The sequence below is a fragment of the Sciurus vulgaris genome, assembly GCF_902686455.1.
Source record: "Sciurus vulgaris genome assembly, chromosome: 9".
Classification (NCBI taxonomy): Eukaryota; Metazoa; Chordata; class Mammalia; order Rodentia; family Sciuridae; genus Sciurus; species Sciurus vulgaris.
In genome coordinates, this window is record NC_136469.1 from 125515380 (window position 1) to 125532834 (window position 17455).

Genomic DNA, 17455 nt, shown 5'->3' on the forward strand with positions numbered 1-17455 from the left:
CCAAGGTGAAAATATTCTATTTCCTCAAATGTGGAGTTTCCACTAAAATCTACTTAGGCAGAAGGAGGCTGAGGGAGCTAAAATCATGGATACCTACTGTGTGCCAGGCCACATGTGTACATTATCACTTTCTAGATGGAGAAACCAGGATTTGGAGAGGATGAGTAACTTGGTCAAACTCACATAGCTCTTGGGGCAGAGTCAGGAATGTAACCTATGGCTGGGGAGATAGCTCAGTTGGTAGAGTGCTTGCCTTGTAAGCACAAGGCCCTGGGTTCAATCTCCAGCACATAAAAAAAAAAAAAAAAAAAAAAAAAAGGAATGTAACCTATGTTATAATGACTCTAAATTTCATATTATTCTGCTGGAATAAAAGCTTCTAATGGATTATTGCTCAGAAAATCCATAGTACTTATTTTTAGAAACACAACAAATAAGGGTAAGTACACTCATAAAGGGACCCAATTTGATAACATGATGTTGCTTCTTGCAAAGATGTGCCCTTCAGCTTCACTGTCATCAGTGGCCAAGAACCTGGGCGCAGGGGACAGACCACTTGGCATCAACCTCTGGCTTGCCACTTACTGCTTATTCACCATGTCACCTTGGTAGTCAATCCCCTGTGCCTCAGTTTCCCTGTCCCCAGGTAGAGTTAACAGTCCTCATTGGAAGGGTTATAATAAACATTGAATGAAGTTAATTGTGCCGGCATGGAATTATATCAGCTGTGATATTTTTATAAGTCTGCAATGTCCTATAAACCTGTCATATTCTGTAGATGAATACAACCCCTGGCCTGGCTTCTGGAACATAGGGCTTGATCTTGAAAGGTCAGGAATCTGGGATCCAGAGAGAGGGGTAGAGAGAGAGAGAGAGAGAGAGAGAGAGAGAGAGAGAGAGAGAGAGAGAGAAAGAGAGAGAGAAAGAGAGAGAGAGAGAGGCCGGCCCAGAGGAGCCGAGTGCTTCCGGGTCTCTGGTAAATTAATAGTGTCACGTGTGGACGGGATAGAAGGAACTTGCCCAGCAAGTGGCAACCTGAGGGGTGGGTGGGTCTGGTCAGAAACTTTATTTTGGTCTGTGGTTTCTCTGAGCCATTTTTATCTTTGCCAAATGACCCCCTTGGGAAATGACACAACTCAATACATATATAAATAGACAAGGTCTGAGAGAGGAAGTAAGATCTCCCCAGAGAGGCAGAGCGGGCTGGGGGACTCAGGGTATGCCCAGCACCTGGCACAGGCGGGCACTCCTACTGTCCAAACAATGGCAGGGCTTACGTGGAGTTGATTGTGAAAGACATTCCTCCCTGCTTGGATAGAGGACAATGTCTGGATGGCAGGTGGTGGTTCTGGAATCGTAGGTCATGTTGAATTGCCCTTGACTGAGGCAGGGCCGGTACTGGTTATCTAGCCTCCAAGTCAAGGTAGGGAGAACCCTGGGTCCCCACGCTCTCCCGAGGGATCCTTCTCTGTCAGCACCCCAACATGCTCCCTGGGAATGTGATAGGGAAAAGGAGAAGGGAAACCTTGGCCTTGCTAGGGGATTCAGAGCAATGTGAGACGGTCGGATTCCCTCACTCACTCCTTAGTGACTGGGTGTTATGCTAATTTCCTGGGGTTGCCATAACAAAGCGTCACAAACTGGGCATTTTGAAACAATAGAAATGTATTCTCTCACAATTTTGGAAGGCAGAAGTCCAAAATCAAATTGCTGGCAGAGCCATACTCTGCAGGCTCTTGGGGACGATACTGCCTGGCCTCTTCCTAGCTTCTGTCTTTTGCTGACAATCTTTGAGTCTCCTTGGCTCGCGGCTGCATAACTTTAATCTTGGCCTTGATCCTCATCCCTTCCCTGCTCCTGTGTCTCTGTGTGTCTTCACGTCATCTTCTTATGAGGACATCAGTCATTGGTTTTAGGGCCCAACCTATACCTAGGGTATGACCTCACCTTAACTAATTACATCTGCAATGACTCTCTGTCCAAATAAGGGCACATTATGAGGTTCTGTGTGGACATGAATTTGGCAAAGAGGACACTGTTCAACCCAGGACAGGTGACTTTTTCATGCCCGGCACTCTGCCAGTTGGCCTGGATATAAAGATGAGTAAGACCCCTGCGATCTCATAGTCTCCTGAGGAGATAGACACACATGTGACTCATTGTAATTCCATGAGTTAATACCTTCAGTTATTGAACATTTACTAAGCATCTGACACCATTTTAAGAAATGTACATTTAAACATGCTTAAGTCTCAAAATAACCCTAAGAGGTGGGTACTATTATTATTACCTACACTTTACAGATGAGGAGACTGAGTTTCAGAGGGGAAGATAACATGCCAAAGGACCCAGGGTTAGCTCTTTGGGCAATAGAGGTCAGGGCTTGTCTCTCTAAGGAGGTGGCATCCAAGTAGAGACTTAGCTCAGAAGAAAGCATCAACTATGGGAAGGCTGGGAACCAGATGGGATGAAGACAAATGTCCCAGGCCAGAGCAAAAGCCAGTGCTAAGGCCCTAAGGCAGCTGAAGTCAGAGGGGGTGCCCCTGACCCTGTGTTGAGGAGCCTGCATTTAATACTTTGAAAATTCTCCTGCAGTGGAGCCCTGGGGCTGACTTACCCTCTGTAAGGTCTCCGGATGTGAATGGAGAATGGACAAGAGTGGGCACAGGGGAGGTGGCGAGCCCAAGCTGGGTTTGGGGTATTGCTGGCAGGACTTACTGATAAAGGTTTAGGATCCAAGGGAAAGAGAAAGCACTCACTTTTGGTCTGAGTGATTGGATAGATGAGGACATCCTCAGGGAGACAGTAAGAAGGGGCAGAGGAGAAGTGGTGGCAGACAAAGGGCTGTTTCATGTGTCTGTTGGGGATCCATTGGTTTCTGAAGCCAGGGAACTGAATCTGAGGAGGTCATGTATATTGAGTATCCTGCTGGCCAGGCTGCCTGGGGCTGCAGGACTGTGTTCCCAGACCTGGTTGCCAGTAGAAACCCCTAGACAGCATGTTCAAAATACACACCCCTGATTCTTCACACAAGAGGGTTCAGGAATTTGTCGTTTGAACAGGATAATGTGAATTGGTAATAGTGCACTATTACTAAGCAATTTTTAAATGTCAGCACTTTACCCTGCTTGGTTTTAAATCTCTGAAGGATTCCGTGAGGTAGGTACTGCCCCCTCCACATTTCAGATGAAAACACCAAGGCTCAGAGCAGCCAAGTGATTTGCCCCAAATCTTGTAGGGACTGCCAGCATCCACCGGAAGGAGTTGGGCCATTTGATCAAGTCCCTGAGCTGCTTCCATGAACCTCTTCAGGCCTCCTTGCCTTCCTTCTTTCAACCTGGGGACTTTTTTACTCTCCAAGGCGAACTTCAGGAAAGCAATTTCCACTTCTGGTGCTGAGTCTAGGTTCAAATGTTTCAGCTGTGGTCCATCTCCTCTTCGAGTAAATATTTAAATCGGCTTTAAATTTTTCCTCTTCAACCTTTCTAAATAAAATAAATCTTGGCTTCCGGACTGCCTGCCACTTCCTGATTGTTTGAGAGCTCCATGTCAGGCACCCAGGGTGAGCACTGGGGCAGTGGGGTCCTGGCAAAGAGTTGAGGGTCAGTGGAGGCAGGAAAAGGGAAGGCCCCCCCGCCCTGGTGGCCTCTTCTGCAGCTGCTCTGGCCAAGCTGACCTCCCTGTGTCCTGCTGTCAGGTGGGTGAGAGCAAGGGCACATACTCAGAGACCACGGTGCTCCCGGCTCTTCACATTGTCATTTAGCTGAGGTCCGCCTAGCTCCCTCCCTCTGGATGAGAAGCCACAGAGGGTGTCACATTTCAGAGACTCAGATGCCAGGGCCAGTGCCTAAGACCTGGCACCAGCTACATGCTTTTTAATAACAGAGAAACACAGCTTTTGTCTTTTTCTTTCTTTCTTTCTTTTTTTTTTTTTTTACTTTTTTGGAGTGCAAACCCTGGATCCTCAAAGACAAGTCCTGTGAATGAGGCCCTGAAAACGCTGAGTTAGTCTATTGAATGAATGTCACTTGGTTTCCAGAAAATTCCCTTTTCCCCTTTCTCAGTTTCCCTCTTTGCTTTGCTTATAATTTACCTAGAGTTTATCTAGACATGCCAGCAAAAATTCCTATTCAGAAAACTGAACAAGATTTTTGATTTTTGCATAGTCAGAATTGAAAGGGAGACGTTTCCCTCTTCTCCTTTCCCCCAGTCGTCCTCTTTCCTCCCTTGTTCTGCCAGCAACCCCACCAGCTTGCCAAGAGCCACCCAGGAACAGATTTCCTCTCTAATCTGTCGCATCTGTTCACCCACTCCTACTCCCTGCTAATCCCTCCAAATGCACCGTTTGCCACAGATGGGCAAGGGACAACTGGAAGCAAGACCAGGGCTGATTCCTGTGGCTCCAGCCACTGTCCCTTGTTCTATCCCTTCTGAGATGCAGACAGGCGGCCACCTTCATTCTACCCCGCAAGGGACACTTAAGAACACTTCAGTCACAAGGTCGGTTTCAAACTCCCTGCTCACGAAGCCGAGGCTTTGTCATTTATATGTTCGAGCTCATGGATTTCACGCCCATGACTTAGTCATACTTCTCTGGGGATGGTTCCGACTCAAGCCACGGGAAAGTCCGGAGGCTTGGGCAGTATTTATGGCCCGGTAATTGCCTTGCTGTGGGGCCGTGGCTCAGGGAATAATCCTTCTTGAGCCTGCACTTCTCCATTTGAAAAACAGTAAGAAATCTTCCATGCAAGAGCTATCTGTCAGGTACGCTGACTCCATTCATTGAAATGTTGATTTATTTTCTTCTTTTCTCCCTTTTCCTTTCGAGTTGTTTTGTAGTACCCCCAACGCATCCTTGGCACCCAAGAAATCTGAGAACTAATCTGTTCTGAGTTTTTACATCCCACCCCCCCCCCCCCCCCCCCCCGCCCGCCTGCTGAAGATGCTGAAGCCCTGGCCTCCAAATGGGTGATATTAGGAGGTGGAAGCTTTGGGAAGTAATTAGATCACGAGGCTAGAGCCCTCAGGGATGAATTGGTATCCTTGTAAGAAGAGGAAGAGACTTTCAGAGCGCTTCTCTCTGCCATGTGAGGACACGGTGAGAAGGCGGCTTTCTGGAAGCCAGGAAGAGTCTTCACCAGAAGCAAATCTGCTGGCACCTTGATCTTGGACATCTCTCCTCCAGAACTGTAGGAGATAAATGCCAGTTGTTTAAACCACTCAGTCCATGGCACTGTGTTCTAGCAGTCCAAGCTAAGACACTATCCTTCCCATGTTTCCTTCCATATCATAAACAGCAATATACATCTATAAAGATACATATAAGGTGTTTGCCAGTCTTTTAAGTATGTGTGTGTGTGTTCTATATTTTCCTCTTTCCCCCCTAATACTTAATACCATTTTTAATTCAGCTGGTTTAGTTCCAATTCCTTCTTGTTTTGTTTTTTTGTCGGTTTATTTAAAAATTTTTTTTTTACCCAGGGATATTTAACCACTGAGTCACATCCTCAGCCCTTTATATTTTTTTAATTTTTAAAATTTTATTTATTTATTTGTTTATTTTTTGAAACTGGGGATCGAACCAAGGCAAGTGCTCAGCTGTTAAGCCACATCCCAGCCCTTATTATTATTATTTCTTATTTTGAGACAGAGTCTAGCTAAATTGCTTAGGATCTTGCTAGGTTGCTGAGCCTGAATGTGCAATCCTCCTGCCTCAGCCTCCAGAGTCACTAGGATTACAGGTATGCACCACTCTCCCAGCAAATTCATTCTTTTCAGTGGGTGGCATATAACTACGGAACAGCTGTACTATAATTTGTTCAACCATTCTCAGGTAGATGATTCACTTTGTTTCTAATTTTTGCTACTGTTTACAAAAGAGTACTCTTCTGTATAAATATGTCCTTAGACTTTGAAGCTTTAATTTCTGTGGGATAGATGCCTGGGACTGAGATTCTGGGGTAATGATATGTATATCTTAGTCATAACAGATGTGGCCATACTGATTTCCCAAGTGACTGTATCCACACACGTTTTCAAGCAGAAATGTACAAAAGTCCCCAAGCTCCCTTTAGTAATAGGGATTTTCGGTCTCTTTTCCCTCTGATCAGTGTAAACTGATGTATCATTTACCTTTTCGTAGTATGTCCCCAATCTGACAGAGCTGGAGCCTCTTTTCATATATGTGTCAGCCACATGCAATCACTTTTCTGTGAATTATCTATTCAGATCCTTGGCTCAGTTTTCTGTTGGGGTGGTTATCTCTATCTTGTTTATTTGTTTTATAAGAGTTCTTTGTATATTGTGGCTATTCATTCCCTGCCTGATCTCTGAGTTGATAATCTTCCCCTTCTGCTCAATCTGTTGGCTTAGAGTCTTGGTCTGTTGAGGCTGCAGTAACAATAGACCGTAGACTGGGTCTAACTTATGAACAATTTAAATGTATTGCTTCTGGTTTTGGAGGTGAAGTCCAAGATCAAGAGGCCAGCAGAGATGATGTCTGCAGGTTCTGTTCCTCATAAATAGTGCCTTCTGTACCCATGCATACTGGGAGGGTGGACAAGCTCCCTGAGGACTCTTTAATAAGCATGACTGACCTGATCACCTTATAAAGGTCCCACCTCTCCATACATATCATTACCTCAGGGGTTGGATTTCAACATATGAATTTTGGAGGCATACGTACATTTAGACCATAGCATTTTGTTTCTGGAATTTTTTCCAAACACAAGTTGTTTATTTTTATCTGGTCAAATAAGCTACATAAGGACAGATATATATATATATATATATATATATATATATATATATATATATATATATATATCTTCCAAGTTTCTAGTCTTACAAAGCTCTCACTCACTTAGATTTTCTATGGTTTAGTACCACTTTTGTTTAAATGTTTACAGTTAGGTCTTTAAATCATTTAGAATTTATTTTTACATTTAAGATAAGAGAGGGGTTCATTTTGATTTTCTTCTGATTGGATAATCAGTCATTCTACCATAATAATTTAATATCCAATCCTTTTTCAGTGAATTGAAAGTTCCCTTCCCATCCCTCCTTTTCTTCTCTTCTCTTCTCTCCTCCTCCCTCTTCCTCCTTCTCCTCCTCCTCCTCCTCCTCCTCCTTCTTCTCCTCTCTCTTTTCCTTCCTTCCTTCTTTCCTTCCTTCCTTCCTTCCTTCCTTCCTTCCTTCCTTCCTTCCTTCCTTCCTTCCTTCCTTCCTTCCTTCCTTCCTTCCTTCCTTCCTTCCTTCCTCTCTTCTTTTGAGAAAGGGGACTTGTTATGTTGCCCAAGCTGGCCTTGAATTTGAACATTCAAATGATCCCTCCACCTCAGCATCTCCAATAGCTGGGACTACAGGTGGGACTATAGTTGTGACACTGCTCCTAGCTTCAAAACAATTTTTTAATTGTTTTTTAAAAACAGCATTATCAAGGAATAATCCACCATAAAATTTGCCCTTTCCTAAGTGACATTGGTAAGTCGATAGTTTTGCGACCACTGCAACAATCCAGTTTTAGAACATTTCAATCACCTCTTTTGCTTGTTCACTCTCCAGCCTGGTCAGCAACAGCTTTGCTCCCTGCCTGTAAATGTGCCTTTTCTAGATATTGAAAAAGAAGTCTTTTTCCTACTTGAAATATAAATATGTAGATAGGTCTGTTCTGGTGTCTCTATGTTATTCCACTGATCCATTTGTCTATCCTTCAACCTAGCAGAAATAGGAACAAAGAATACCAAGAGCTTTTGAGAAAAAATATACAAATGTCTCTTAAAAGAAGCTCAATCTCACTCCTAACAGGAAAAAAAAAAAAATACAAATGAAAACTATGCTAAAATACTATTTTTTGCCTCTTAAACTGGCAGTAATCCAAAAGTTTTGTAACACTGTGTTGATGAGGCTTTGGGTGAATGCATTCTTTTTCATTGCTGGTAAGACCATAACCCCTTGGAATGACCCCACTGTAAGGCAATTTGGCAAAATTTCAAATGCATATTCCCAGCAGTTCTACTTTTGGGAAATTATTCTACAGATATATTTTCACTAAGGAAAGAAAGATATATATTTTGTAGCACTGATTGTAGTAACAAATTACTAAAAACAACCTCTGCTTCAGTAATGGGCAATTAGTTAAATTATGGTACATTTATAAAAGGAAAACCTTAGGCAGTAAAGTAATAATGACAAGAAAGCTTTTTCATACTTTAAATACAAATATCTTAGAGACATAAACAGAAGCAAGACTCAGTGTGTAGAATATGCTATGGTTTGTGTAAAAATATGGGAAAAAATAGGATTCTGTATTTGAATCTGCTTATATATGTATAAAGAAATTCTGAAAGGATATATATGGAAGAGATTCAGATAGAACCGGGCAGATATGGGACATAACGGGAGAAAGTTTTTCACTGCATACTTTTTAAACTTAGATTTCTACCTAATCAAACTTTTCTCTTAGCTATCCTCAGGTGTTCATCCTTCCACATATTTTGAGACATTTTATTCATTTCTCAACACTGCTGGAAATCTAATAGTAGTTGCATTACATTTATATCCTAATTTTTGAAGGAAGAGCTTTTAAGTCATATTGTTTTCTTAATTAAGACTGTAATATTTTCCCATCTGTTAAGATCTTGGTTTAGATCTTTGATAAGATGTCATAATTTTGGGTCCCTTATACTGAATTTATTTCTACTAAAAATGTTGTTTTATTGTGAATGAAACATGATTCCGTTCTCTTTTCTAGGTACTAACTGCCAGAAGAGATAACACATCTAGTTCTTTCATTAATCCCTGTAGAATTTTATAAGGTTACGTGAGTTTTCTAGGTATTTAGCCACATCAACACTGTTTAGACTCTTTCAATATTTATATCAGTTACTTCACATTCTCTTCTCAATTAATTTTTTAGAACCCAAGACAACATTAAATAATAATGATTATGACTTTCTTTCAAAATTTCTGATTTTAATGGAAATATTTTAGCATGTTGACAACCAAGTTAATATTAGGTTAAGCCATATGAAATGGGTGTTTTATGAGTCTAAAATATTTGAACATCAGTGCTTTCCTATGATTCCATATAAATGCTTGCTCTTGACTTCCACACATATTTTATCTAATGTTTTTGAAATGGCTGCTAAATTTTATCAAACACATTTTTGGCCCTTGTAGGTATAGTTATTTTTTTCTTTTAATATTGTGATAGACTATTATATCAGTGACTCCGAAGAACTAGACTTGCATATGTTCACACCCATGTGGTTCTCTTCCATATTGATTTGGGACATGCATGTGGCTTTAGCAAGCATCAGAGTTTGATAAGCACTTGCACCGTAGAAGGGATTCTCCTGGAAACCCTCTACCATCCCTTGGAAAACTGGTATAGTGCTACAATAAGGCTTGGGCTCTACTACTCGATGGCGGCCATCTTGGCCATTCTAGTCCTAGCCAAGATCCTGATAAGACGATCACATAAGTGGCTCATTTTCACCAGCCAGAGTAGAGCTGTTCAACTGATTTCATCCAAACCAGAGAATCACAGGAAAAATATGTTATTATTGATTTAAACTGCTAGGTTTGGGGGTCTTTGTAACACAAAAATAGATAATTGGAAAAATGTTATAGTAATGAACCTATAGTAATAGCTTTTCTGATACTAAACTACTTTTGAAGCTAGCCATGATGTCATATGCCTATAGTCACAGTGACTTGGAAGGCTGAGGCAGAAGGATCACAAGCTTAAGGCTGGCCTCTGTAACTTATGAAGACACGGTCTCAAAATAAAAAGGGCCAGGGATGTAGCTCAGTGGTTAGAGTACCTCATAATTAAACTTAAGGTTTACGTATCCTTTTATTATTCTGTTGATTTATATTTCAATAGTGCTAGATTTTGTTTTTTAAATTTTCATCTTACTTTCTTTTGGCTTACTTTCTGTTTTAGTCAGCTTTTTTGCTGCTGTGACTAAAAGGATCTGATCAGCACAATTATAGAGAAGGAAAAGTTTATTTGAGGGCTCACGGTCTCGGAGGTCTTAGTCCATAGAAGGCTGGCTCCATTCCTCAGAGCTTGAGATGAAGCTGAACAGCATCGTGGAAGAGTGTGGCAGAGGGAAGCAGCTCACATCAGCAGGAAGCAGAGAGAGTCTCCACTCAACAGATACTAATATATACCCAAAGCCACGCCCCAATTCCCACCTCTTCCAGCCACACCCTACCACTTTCAGTTACCACTCAGTTAATCCCTATCAGGGGATTAATTCACTGACTGAGTTAGAACTCTCACAACCCAATCATTTCTCCTCTGAACCTTCTTGCACTGTCTCACATGTGAGCTTTTGGGGGATACCTCACATCCAAACTATAACACTTTCTTACTCATTAAAATTTAATTTCATTTGACAGAATTAATAAAATTAGCCTGCAAATTATTAATAGCAACAATAATTCTTGACTAAAATAGGACTTTTTCCTGGTAAAAGTAAATTTATATTAGTAGTATAGACTGTACATCTATATTTACATACATATGACCCAAGATGGGCTATTCAAACTACATCCCCACCCGCCAAACCAGGGCTTGAGAGAACTATTTGGAAAGAGGATATTTTGTCCTGAAATTTTAGGTGCTGTAAAGTAAGATTATCTGGAGCTTCCAGAGGCTGTCTTTGTTGCCACTTAAAATCAGTCTGAGAATAAAACCAACATAAGGGAACACAGAGAGAAAAAGATGAATTCTTAATGACATCATACGTACCATTGATCACCATGTCTGGAGCTGATTCATTCTGTTTGAACATTCTTATTATGTGAGTAAAGTTCCACTTTTGTTTAGTGAATTCAAATTGGGCTTCTGTCCCATATCCTGAGATGAATTCTGATAGACACAGGCTATGGGGTGCCATTTTCCATGGGAATTAGATCTCTTGGCAGAGAGGGTCAAGTCATCTCACACATTTTAGGCCTTGCTTCTCTGGCCTTCCCAGATATATCCCTCAAGTTTCCTGATTCAGTTCTTCATGGAAGGAACCTACATTTCCCTCCAGCTATGCCTGTTTAATTGGCATTGCTTATAGCACAACTCATTCAACAGGTTGTGTCTAAATTTACTTTCTCTACCTCTGCTTATCCTACTTTTTCCTTGAATCTACTCCTATCAGTCTTTTGCTCTTCATTTTCTCTTGTTAAGACCCTGGTAGACTCCACATTGCTAAATCCAATGGTTAATTATCTGCCCCAGCTTATTTGCCCTTTGCAGAATCTGACCTCATGTATCAACTTCTTCTGGAGACGCTCTCTTCATTTGACTTCCAGGACCCTCTATTTTGCCAAGGTCTCTCTTACTGTGGCCACTCCTTTTTGATCCTCTTTGTTGGTTCTTTTCTTTTCCCAGGCTTACTTACTATGGGGGCCTCTTTGGATACCTGCTCCATCCACGTTTTGACATATGATCTCAGCCAGTCTTACAGTTTGAAATGTTGTTTATATGCTGACAACTTCTGCATATATAACTCTGGCTGGACCTTTCCCCTGAATTCCAACAGCATAACTGACATCCCTTCCTGGATGTCTACCATGCATCTCAGACAACATACCCAGAAAGGACATTCATCTTCCCTTAATAAAACTGCTCGTCCCATCTCATTAAATGCAGCTCTTTTGTATTTTCAGGCTTCAAACCATGGAATCATAATTGATTCCCTTTTATCCTTAGATTCCACCTCCAATGAGTCAGAAAATCATGTGACTCTATGTCCCCAAATTCCCAGTAGTGCCACCCTGTCCTAAGTTGCCATTTTTTATCTTCTCTTGCCAAGATTATGATCTTGATCTGGCTTCCTCTTTGCCACATTTGGCTGTCCCCCACCTAGCTGTCAGGGATCCTTTCAATAACTCTATAGATCATACCATTCCTCTGCTGGGAACCTCCCACGGCTTCCCAACTTGCTCAGAGTAAAAGCCAGCCTCCAGGTGGTGGTCCCCAAGCCTCTCTTGATCTGGACTCTTCTCACTCTTCTCCTTTCTCATTCCATGCCCGGCATACCAGACTCTTCTCTGCTCCTCACAAGCAGGCCTGCTCTTTCCTGATTTCCTCTTCCCAGAATGCTCCTCCCGTTGCACACATGCCCTACTCCTTTACCTTCTCAAGTTTGGCTTAAACATCGCTTTTCAGGGAGTCCTTCCCTGATCGCTGTGTTTAAACTGGCATCCTAACCCTACTCCTGATATCTACTATGTATTCTTTCCTAATATATATTTTACCATGTAACACATCATAATTTAACTTTTTTTCCTCCTGGTACTAGGGATTGCATGAAGCTAAGGCAATGCACTACCAATGAACTCCATCCCAGCCCTTTTTATTTTGAGACAGGATCTCACCATTTGCCCAGGCTGACGCGAAACCTGCATTCTTCCTGTCATATCTTCCTAAGAACCTGGGATTACACGTGTGAGCCACCAACTGATTGACTTATTCACATATGTCTAGTTTCTATTGCCCTAATGTAAGCTGCAAGAAGGACCTTTTTTTTTTGCCTGTTTTGTTCACCACTGTTTCCCTGGTTCATAACAGGTGCTCAGAAAAATGCTTGAAAGTATCAAATCAATGATGAAAAAATGGACAGCACCAGTTTATTTTCCTCTATTGTTATAGCTCTTCTCCAGAGAAGTCCAAGGGTCTCTTTGGGAACTAGCCAAAAAACATGCAGAATTGGGAACAGGAGAGAGATCAGTGACACAGCAGGATTTTGGTGTGATAGTTCTGGGGAAAGTGTCCAGGATAGATTTGGGAGCAGGCTAGGAGCATGGGGAGCCAAGTGGCAGCAGGTTGACCACAGGAGGCCATTTTAGTGTTAAGATGACTTTGAGGTTTACCTCTTAGTGACTGGGACAGAAAGACAGCATTGTAAGAGAAACACCAACATTCAGAAGAGTAGCAGTATAAAGAAAAGCTAGTTATCAGCTTCATTCATTCACTCATCTCCCGCTTAAGCAAGTATTTTCATTAATATTTAAGTGGAAAAGTGGAAATATTATTTTTGCATGAAATCACATTTGGTTGAAAAGAATGTTTCATGCCTCATCCAGCATTGTATCTCCTGGTCTAATTCTTTTGCTTTTCTTCAAGGAACTTAGGAATGTGCTAATAAATGACTCAACATAGTTTTCTATAATGCCAATGCAAAACTTACAACTATACAGTACCAGTATTTTGTTAATATTATCTCAAAGATTAAAAAAAAAAACTTTGTGGCTAACAGTTTTTGCAACCCCACAAAATAAATCTTGCTTTCTTTTAATAACTATCCGTGGATCATAATAATAGCAATTGTTTATATAGTTGAAGCACTGTTCTAGGGGCTTGCATATGCTAATTTATTTAATTCTTACAACAGTCCCCTGAGGCAGGATTTGTAAAAATCCACCCTAAATTCTCAGCATCTTAACAAAATAAAAGTTTATCTTTACTCAGGCAATGGTTCAGTGGAGGTGTTTGGCAGTTGGCCTTCCACATGGTGACTCAGAGGCCCATGCTCCTTCCATCTGGCGGCTCCATCATCCTGCAGACTCCCCCACCTACCTTACCTCACGTCCTCTGAGACACCCTCAGCCAGCGGGTGGTAAAAGACAGAGTATTGGAGGATTGTACTGGAAGTTTTTATGGGCCCAGGTCTGAAAGTGACATATCATGTCCATTCATATTCCATTGGCTAGAAAATTAAGTTCCACAGCAAACCTAACTGCAAGGAAGGCAAGGTTTGGAAGAACCATCTCCCTGTGTGGCAGGAATGGGTTTTTAACTGGCACATGGCCGTCTCTGCCAAAGGCAGGGTATGAGTATTACACACAGGAAAACCAAGGTGCAAAAGGTTAAGAAACTTGCCCAATCAGTAGTGAGATAGAGTCCAGATTCAAGTCCAAGTCAAGTTTCCAGAGTATAGGTGCTTTATCAGTACAACTAGGGTGATGATCCACTGAGTCAGCTCAAGTTGACAACTTCTCATCCAAATAAGAGTGGGAAAAAGTGACAGGGACCCCAAGACCCCTAGAGAGCACTCATGTTCCTGGTTACTCTGAATATGCACTTTTCCCTGGGTGCGCAGCCAAGATGGCCAGGCTCAGCAACACCACCCTCCCCAGGGATGCTTGGTAGTTACAAGGCAGCCTTTGCAGTCCTGCAATTGCTAATGCCTGTCATCAAGAGCGCATTGTCCTCTTAATAGGAAGCCAGCCTGTCCTGGTGTTTTGCAGGTGTGGGGGTCCCTGCAGGGAGAAGGTAGCTGGAAGGAGGGGGGGACTTGTGGCATGAAGGTTTTCAAAGTAGTCCTTCTTGACACATTTAATTTCTTTCTAAGTGGCCACATTCGAAATGTCACAGAAGATCACTTATTTTAGGCTCTCTCATGGGACCAAGGCAGTAGAAAGGGTCCTGAAGACTGTTCTTCTCTCCACTTGTGATTTTGGATGAAGCATCAGATCACACTCTGTGGGCAAAATTAGTTAACACCACGTCAAAAGATATGTTGTGGGGGGGTCTTAAAACCAAATGTCTCTCATTAAATTATGGGTCCTCTTCCCAGAAAATGCACATTTTGCCTGATTTTGCAGGGGTTTACAGACTTCCTGAGGGGTATCCACAAACCATCCCTTAAGACCAGGACACTAGGTGCTGTCGACTGGAACACCCCTGCTTTCCAGTAGCAATAAAGAGTCACTCCCCTTGACTCTGCTGCCTCCTATGGAAGGAAATCTCCTGGCTCCCTCTCTGTCCTCTGTCAGTCTGCTGGGCCAGAAAGCACAGCCCCTTCCCAAAACCCAGGGCCTAGGAGCCTATAGTGGCCTGGAACTGGACCCCCAAACCAGGGGCCTTGGGCCTTCTCTGCAGTCTTTTTGAGAGGGTGAGTCACACAGCAGATTGACAGATAGCTCTTCTGATTCACAGGTAGTGTTTGATGAAAGAGGCTTAAGGGCCCCTGTTTCCCTTGTACCATCTAATCTTTAAACAGCATTTGCTTCTTCACTGTCATCTGAGAGTTCCTGCCTGTAGCAGCCTTTCCACGGCTCCCTGGGGATGGAAGAGAGAGTTGGCTGCGAGAGTCCCGCAGCTGTCCTGGGCACAGGAAGTCCATGGCTACTTGTACAAGGTAAGGGGGACTATAAATACTATTAAACATGGGAGCTTCCAAGTTCAGAGGAAGTCCGGATGTGGTCAAGGGCAGGCCGCAGAGGAAAGGGGCCCCCTCAGGGAGACTTACTACTTCCTTCTGAACCTTTAGTAATCCCACTAACTCCAGGGAAAAGCCCAAACTCCCTAGCACTTCATGTCCTCTAACTGGGGCCCCAATTTGCCTTTCCTACCCCAAGAATCTTTGGTTCCAGTTACCGCCTCCCGCACTTGGCGACACTGATGGTAGTTCTGCCTTCCCAGGCCACGCCCTCTTGAATCTTGTTCTTTTGGAATCAGAGATTGCCCCCCTCCTCCTTTCCATTCATCTCAGTCCATTCCTTTCTTCAGGCCTGACTCTCACCCATGTCTATCTGAGCACTTTTCTAGACTATCACTGATAATAATAAGCACCCTCCCTTTTTTTGAGTGTCCACCATAAGCCAAGGGCTTCACATATGGCATTTGATTCCCTTGTATCATCATCCCTATCTACTAGGCTAAGTTAAATCTCCTGAAGTCATTGTCACTTGTAAATGACAGAACTCTCATCCAATTGACTTCGGAGCCACTGTGCCATGCTGCTAGGTTCACACACCAACCCACCACCTTCCAGTGCCTTCAGTTGTCCATCCGCACATCTAGCTGTGCCTCCTCCAAAGACCTGCATGTAGCAGGACAACTCTCCCTCTCCTCCAAAGTCCTGTGCCAGCCCTGGGTGGCACTTCCCCTTTCCTACTATAGGTATTACTTCTTTGACTCCACTGGAAGCCCAAAGAACAGTGTCTCTCACAAAGTCTAGCTAACACTGCATTTGAGGAGACTGTATGCTCACTGACAACGACTAATGACTGAAGACCCCAACCCTTGCTTATTTTGGGCAACTTTGTCCCCCAGGGAACGAGGAGCCAGGAGGCAATGTCTTCTGGTAACCAGGTTTAAAAACAAAGACCATTCAAGAAAGGTCAAGAAATGATGAGCCCCTAGCCAGAGTCCTGAGTCCATATCTCCCCCGGACTCAATGGAACCCTAGTTTAAAACTTTCAAGAACTTTTCACAGGGTAACACTGCCATCAAGAAAATGCTGCCATGAACATGGAACTTTAGCCTTGAGATTGTAATCACAGGAAATGTAGTGTTCAGTTTCCTGAGCAACTGTAACTCTTTTTTTTTTCCATCCTGCTGCCTGCCCCTTTATATTACAACAGGATCTCGGATGCCTGGAATACAAATCCAAAATACTCAACGGCATCCTAAGTGCTATTTTTAAAAAGCTCCTGGAGACCCTGGAGCTATGTCGTGCATGTGCACACAGGAAAACAATGAAAGCAGCAGTTGTCCGAACCTGAATCTCTTCTTTTCCACACAGAGGGGCAGCGGTCTCTGTTGGAATGGTTTGGTCCCCACCACTCCCTGTCCCCAGTCTGGACTGTTCTCCTCTCCCTGGTCCTGGTCACACCTGATGCATCATTCTGTACTGTTCTAAGGTCATGGTTTATGTGAGTGCTTCTTACTCTAGACTGAGAATTTCTTGTTTCCGTGCTGGGGATGGAACCCAGGACCATGGTCATGCCAGGCAAGTGCTCTACTTCCAAGCTTCATCCTTTGGAATTTCTTGAGAACAAGAACTATGATGTTATCATTGTCATGGTGACAGTTAACATTTTTCAGTATAAACTTATAACATGTGTCATCTGTTCTCTGAACATTACTGGACTTAATCCTGCTGCCGCCATCCTGCGGGACAGGTGCCCTTGGAGTTGTGTTCTTCATTTTCTGAAGTCCCTTGCATGGCTCAGTGTGGTCTCTTATTTTAAAGTTTTCCCCCCTCCCAAAGCTATTTGAGAAATTGTACTAGGCAATCGTATTAGCACTGAAGAACTTGCCATCCCTGAGAAATAAAGTTTTTGAATTGAATTGCAAGGATCTCACTGCCATATCAAAGTAATAGCTGGAGGGAATAGGGACACAAAGGCAGACCGTCCTGGGCATGTGGGCCATGTTATCGATGGCAAGTTCCTTGCCACTCTGAACTTGTCTTAACACATGGGGTCCTGGGGGGGGGTAGTTTCTTTGTTGGTGGTGCTGAGAACCCAGGAGGATACTGGCACAGGGTCTGTAGCACGGCAAGTCTAATCAATCATGGCTATCGTCATTATTACCTTGTGGTCAACACTCACCATTTACTATTAAAGAGTAATATAACCTAGAGTTTATCCTGAAGCTATGTCAAGGTAGTAATTTTCCAATGTTCCTCAATGCAGAGATTATCTCCTAAGTTAG